The sequence below is a fragment of the Danio aesculapii genome, chromosome 2, assembly GCF_903798145.1.
Source record: "Danio aesculapii chromosome 2, fDanAes4.1, whole genome shotgun sequence".
NCBI classification, from domain to species: Eukaryota; Metazoa; Chordata; class Actinopteri; order Cypriniformes; family Danionidae; genus Danio; species Danio aesculapii.
Genome location: NC_079436.1, coordinates 55006845 through 55013327, shown reverse-complemented (window position 1 = coordinate 55013327; position 6483 = coordinate 55006845). Strand labels below are relative to the sequence as shown.

At 39.1% G+C, this 6483-nt stretch overlaps 1 protein-coding gene across 1 annotated transcript in view; it reads right to left on the bottom strand.

The window, feature by feature from the left end:
• The window catches only part of zmp:0000000521 (spindlin-W), a 30613-nt gene extending 25250 nt beyond the window's left edge, over positions 1 to 5363 (bottom strand). The window contains exon 1 of the mRNA XM_056445859.1: positions 5276 to 5363. The gene's annotated coding sequence lies outside the window, so the exon portion shown is untranslated. The remainder of the gene's footprint in view (positions 1 to 5275) is intronic.
• Positions 5364 to 6483: the final 1120 nt, after the last annotated feature.

Genomic DNA, 6483 nt, shown 5'->3' with positions numbered 1-6483 from the left:
AACAGAAACCTATCTATCTGAAACCTTAGATAATCAAAAATGCGCATCATGTCTGTGTCTGCACAGAGATCAAGCCTCTCACCTGAGAATGTGGACATTATAATGTTTTTGAAGAAGATCTTTCACTAGTCTACACTGTAGTTATTTATTTACTTTTAGTTTACTTGGTTCAGATGGCTGCACTTTTCTGACTAGTCTATATTGGAGGTATTTATTTAATTTTTGTTGTTTACTCAGGTATCCTGACTGTACTAAAAATGTGATGGCAAAGGTAATAAAGAAAAAGTTTAGATGTTCTTGTTATTAAGATAATCTATTGTTCCTTAGCCTAACCGCACATCAAACAGAAACCGAACCGAACCGAGCCTTTGGTGTATCGTTACACCCTTATGGCCGAGTGAGTGGTACGGTACGGTTCGGTTTGGTATGCTTTTATGGCCGTTTCCACTGTCAAAAGGCGTACGAACCAAACCACTTTTTCGGCACCCTTTCGAAAGGGTACCAAACACGAGAAAGGGTACCAAAAGGCGGAGCCACACGCGCAGCTGAACGTTATTGGTTTACAGAGATACGTCATCCACTTACGCAACAAGCCAGAAAAAAAAACAGAAAAACCCGCCATGTTTAAAATACACAGCCGAGAGATTACAGTGGAATTATAAATACATATAATAACGAGCCATGGTCGATCTGGGCTCAAACAAACCTTGTCGTCGTCTGGATAAACAGCCACAAAGCCAAGAAGAAGAGCAGATTTATCCTGTGCCCCGTAGTTTTTTACGAGCCAGTCTGAGGCGTGAGCGGTTTCGCTTTCTTGCTAGCGCTCGCGCGCGTCTAACATTATATCTGAAATAACAAACTTCTTGAGCTGATGATAATAACCTGTGCTTGATTATTGACGTGCTTTTGAAACCCGATCCTGTCAGGCCCTGACAAACGCGAGAGTGAAGCGTGAAGAAACAAAGGAGAAACCGGAAAAAAAGGAGCACATTATTTGTTCAGCAAACGTGAACAAAATGCCATGTATAACTAACTTATTAATTCATCTTTTAGACTAATACGAACCGGGAATGACGGAATTACTCTCTAACAGAGGCTACATGTGCTGCTGAAGATTACAGACACAGATGAGAGGTTTACACTGACTGTAGGCTATATTTTGTGTTGTTTTGAACCTAAATACGGACGAAATGTCTGCTATATGTAGTTGGTAACATATCGGAGACTGTAAGGGGCTGTATGTGTTCATATATGTTCATTTATTTAGTTATTTAATATAATTACAGACGTTACAGTAGGCTGTTTTGCACTGTCATTGATCTGCAGTTATAATCAACTCATGTTCATTGAAAAGTTAGTAATGAACATTTCTACACCAGTATTTATGTGTGTAAAGCATCTGTTTAGTGAGAAGTGCTTTTCATATGATATGTGAGCGACCCATACAGCTTTATTGTAGACATTTCCTCGAGCGAGTATGACGTCGACTGAAACTTTCTGTCATACACCACGCCCACCAAAAGGGTACCCTTGTTAGTGGAAACGCAAGCCTGATAAAGGTGACCAGTACCAAACCGAACCGTACCAGTCAGTGGAAACGAGCTATTAGTGCTGGATAAGTTGGCGGTTCATTCCACTGTGGCGACCTCGAATTAATAAAGGGACTAAGCCGAAAAGAAAATGAATAAATGAAAACTCCACATTTATAATTCTCTTAAACTGCTTTCACACCAGATGCGGATGAAGCGTCAAACGTGAATGATTCACATGTTAAGTCAATGCAAAGACGCGAATAGACATCCTGAGGCGTGATACGAATGAAGCAGCACAATAGAGCTGCATGATTAATCGAAAAAAGATCGTGATCTCGATTCGACCCCTAGACGATCTTAATCCAGCATTACTTCGATTCTGTCAATCATATTTTCAAGTTCAGGAGAGAAGCAAAGGCGGTCGCACAAGTCTTTACATTGTTTTATATACATAGCTTAGCAACGTGGACACCTCTAAATGGTGTTGAAAGAGTCACATACTGTATTTATAAGGTATAATTCATCAAAAAATGTCATTTCTGTCTTCATGTAATGATGTATACACAGCCACGAAATCACACGTGACGTGAGCTGACCGTGAGATGTTATCACAGAAAGGGTAGGCGCACGAATGTAAACGATGTCTACTTTATTGAACAGAATCTGCATAGGCTGTGAATAACAGGTAATAAAGTTGTAAATAGCATTCAGTTTGTAGCACAGAGCGATCGTTTGGGAGCCGCGAGGAAGTATGAACCGCACTTAGCAGTGAAAATGAAACCGAAAGTGTGCACGTCATTTAAACGATCATATCGCATTTTAGAGTTATGACTGCGACAAGCATTTGATATGTTTTTCTTTCATAGCGAACACAGAGTGTTGTGCATGAAAATAAATGTTTAACAGTGTCAGCATAACTACTCTAGCCTATATAATACTGAATATAATGTAAGAGGGAATCTGATAATGACAAATGTCTGATTTTACCAGTTGAAAAAAATGGTCAAATTCTTGTAAAATTCTTGTCAAATTCAAAGTCTATTCAAAATTCAGCATTTTAACCAACAGTAGACCTACACATAATATTATTATTGTTGTTTTACTATGTGTTTGAGAAATAACAATATTAATAGTAATACTAATACTAATAATACTCATATTAACCTTCATTTTACATCTACAGAATCGTGAGAAAAATCGAGATCTTTATTTTAAGCTAAAAAAATAAAATAAAATCGTGATTCTCATTTTGGCCAGAATCGTGCAGCTCTACAGCATGAATAGCGCGAGTTGAGCATTTTGCGCGAATGACGCGCTTAACATGGGTATCGCGCGAATCGCTTGAGTTGGAAAACTCAATTTGCACTGCATTACCCAATCATGAGCTTTGTCTTGTAGGTGCGTGATTATGACGTACCGCCTGTTGTTGGTGTCCCGGGGAAAAATCCTTCTGCCGACACTGGACAACAGCTCATCAAACTGGGCTCAGCTCAGTCAGAAGCACCGCTGAAAGCTTTCATCATCCAGGTATAGTTTCTGGAGGAGTTGATGAACTCACAGAGCTGGGTGCACCTCAGAATGGATCTAGTGGATTCAGACACGGCTCCAAACGAATCGACGCTGTTTTTCAGCCTTCATAAAAGCACATAAACAGCTATTCTCTCAATAAAATCTATGTTAGCCATTTAGCAACGAAGCCAGAGTCACCGGACAGACAGAAGCCCTGCCCATGACGCAAATCTGCATCAATTGTGAAGAGAATTTATTTGCGCATCTGGTGTGAACACAGCTTGAGTTACTGACTTTGATTTTCAGCAGGTCAAAACTCTAATGCTGCATTCACACCAGACGTGGCACGCATGGATAAATCCCACTATTCGAGCATTAACATTTTGAGTTTACGCTCTTCATTCGTGCGTCTAATTCACTTCACAATAGACGCGGATTCGCATCATGGGCAGAGCTTCTGTCCAGCCCCAGATAGTAGCTGTGCTTTATGTGCTTTAGGAAGGCTGAAAAACAGCATATATTCATTCGGTGCCGTGTCTGAGTCCACTAGATCCTTTCAGAGGTGCACCCAGCTCTGTGAGTTCATCAACTCCTCCAGAAACTATACATGAATGATGAAGGCTTTCAGCAGTGCTTCCGACTGAGCAGAGCCCAGTTTGATGAGCTGTTGTCCAGAGTCGGCAAGAGGATTTCCTCTCGGCAAACCAACAACAGGCGCTACGTCGTAATCACGCCCCTACAAGAGCAAGCTCCTGATTGGTTAATGCGGAGCGAATGTCAGTTGAAGTTAGATTTTCAAACTCGAGTGATTCCTGCACAACTGAGCAGGATGCCGCAGGATGTCTATTCGCGTTTTTGCATTGACTTAAGATGTAAATCACTTGCGCTTGACACCTAATCCATGTCTGGTGTGAATGCAGCATAAGGGTGGATGGCTGCTTCTCACTCAGGACTGTCTATGCTGATGAGGGCATACTAATTTCCCACTATGATCACATGTAAAGGGAGAACGTCAAAGGCTGGGTCTGAAACCACCTGCTACTCAGCAGGTACTGCATTTGAATTTAAACATACTACTCGGCCGTTAGAAATGTACATTCTATTCAGTATGAATGCGAGTAGTATGAATGGAATTCGGACATACTACATCCACCATTTTGTCATGGTGACATGACCCAACCGCGTCAGTTGTGTCGCTTCACTCCCATTCATGAATTCTCTCGCGGGGTCATGGCATAGCGCAGCATGCATGGGATGCTCACTTCAGAACTTCTCGCATACTGATTTTCGAATTCTATGAATTCGGACGTACTACTCGGCTCCCATACTGATTTTAGCGTACTGTATATTATGGAAGCATGCGGTTTTAGACGCAGCTATAGTGTTTCTGTTTTTAGTAAATGTGATTATAATCAAATTAATTAATTTCTACCATTAGAGGCTTTATTTACACACTGTTGCGACACAAAACCACGTATAAAAGTGATTTTTGCATCATAGGTCCCCTTTAAAACTATTCAATTAGCATGTCATAACTAGCATAAGAGATGTATGAGGGTTACGAGACACAACACACACACAACTGCTGTCATACTTTCATTTCAGCATACAGAAACTAATAGGAGTGTTATCATAAAGACCAAATGATTTTGGCAGCTAAATTCAGTCGTATAGCTAATTCTGCGACATTTGTTTGTATGCTACCATACTGTAAACAAATGTATGTTGCGTATGTGACGCCACGTTGTCTTTTGTTATTTCGTAGCCACATTAATCTGGCCTCTGATTGGACAGTGACCCAACAGAGCTAGTGTTGCATAATTACTTCGACCCTCCAGCATGTTTTCATGTGTTTATCCTGTAATATCGTGTGGAAGTTGATGTCAAATCACCGCAGAACACGAGACGTCCGTAATATTGCGGCATAATAGAGGCCGGTTTATTTTCAGTGTAATAATATGCGTAAACTGTGTTGTTGCAACACATATCTGCCATTACATACCATTCACGTCATATCTAACATGTCAGACATTAATAATGCAAGTAAATGAGTGTCCAGAATCTATAAAAAGACACAAAAGCGGGTCGTCACATGAAAACCACCAACGCAGCTATAAAGCGCTGGCTTTCTGTCCTTTGCGCAACCGCTTCACCTTCGCGGTTTATCTTCCCACATACTCATATTTCCACGTGCACGTGTGTCTTAGCATAAACTGTGAGAAATGCGACATTACCTGGCTTCTATTTTCATGTCTATGATGGACTTCCCTCTGCAGATATCCTCATGTATAATGCTCGCTCAGACGTCAGGCAACAACCTGGTACGGTTGCGTTAGACTACAACTCCCAGAAAACATTTTCGCAGAAAGTAGGGCGAGTAGCGGGCGAGGAATTCTGGGAGATGTAGTTGGGAGTGTGTGAACTCAGAAAGGGGCGGACTAGCGTTCTTCCTGTGTTAAATAAAAGCCAGACACACACAAAATATTTACCGAACGCCTGCGTAAAACTCAGCAGAGGACATTAAGTATTTATAAGGTAATATATGGGTTTATAATGTATATTATTTTGAATCTCTTGGGCGGGAAAATTGTACTACTTTCATAAGCAACGATAGAACTGCATTTCCCAAGATGCATTGTTATTCTTTGTCATACATTTGGAGGCCTGTTCAAAATACTTGTTTAAAGCGGTTGAAACACACTTTAGGGTGGTAAAATTTTTATTTTAATGAATGAAAAAACAAATAGAATACATTTTTATTTTTTACTAAAGTTTTTAGATGAATTACATAGAGTTATGTAAACTGCTGACGCAAAACTGTATTTAGGGTGCTAAAGGCATCTTTCACAATGCAAAAACTGTGGTAAGAAATTGATTAATATTTTTTTTCTTTAATGTTTTAATTTAAAGGATCTATTTCAGTAGCATTAGTATAATTCTACTAATTGACCAAAAAAACTGTACATTTTTATTTGTGTTCACAAAACTAACAGTTTTATTATTATTATTATTATTATTATTATTATTATTATTATGTATCGACACCATTGTTTATTGTACTGAAATTATGAAACATCCATACATTGTAATATTGAATCTCTTCACAAGAGGGCAATACTGCTCCATTTTCAGATCAAAAGTAGCCTAGTAGACACATAAACTTTCCAAAAATCTCAGTAGTTAATTATTATTTGCACATTTTTTATTCAAGACTGGCTTAATTAACTTGAATCATTTCAATATTTCATTTTAAATACTACAACCATTTGTCCCTTTTTATGATTATACATGCAACAAACAGCAAAAGTAGTTCCAGTCAGATTTTGACCACATTACATTTCCATATCACTACACCAAGTTATTATTTTTTTTTAATCTTTAGAGCCAACAACAGTGTTTTAAAGACAAATCCTGACAAATGTCTTAATTTTAAACATTTGAA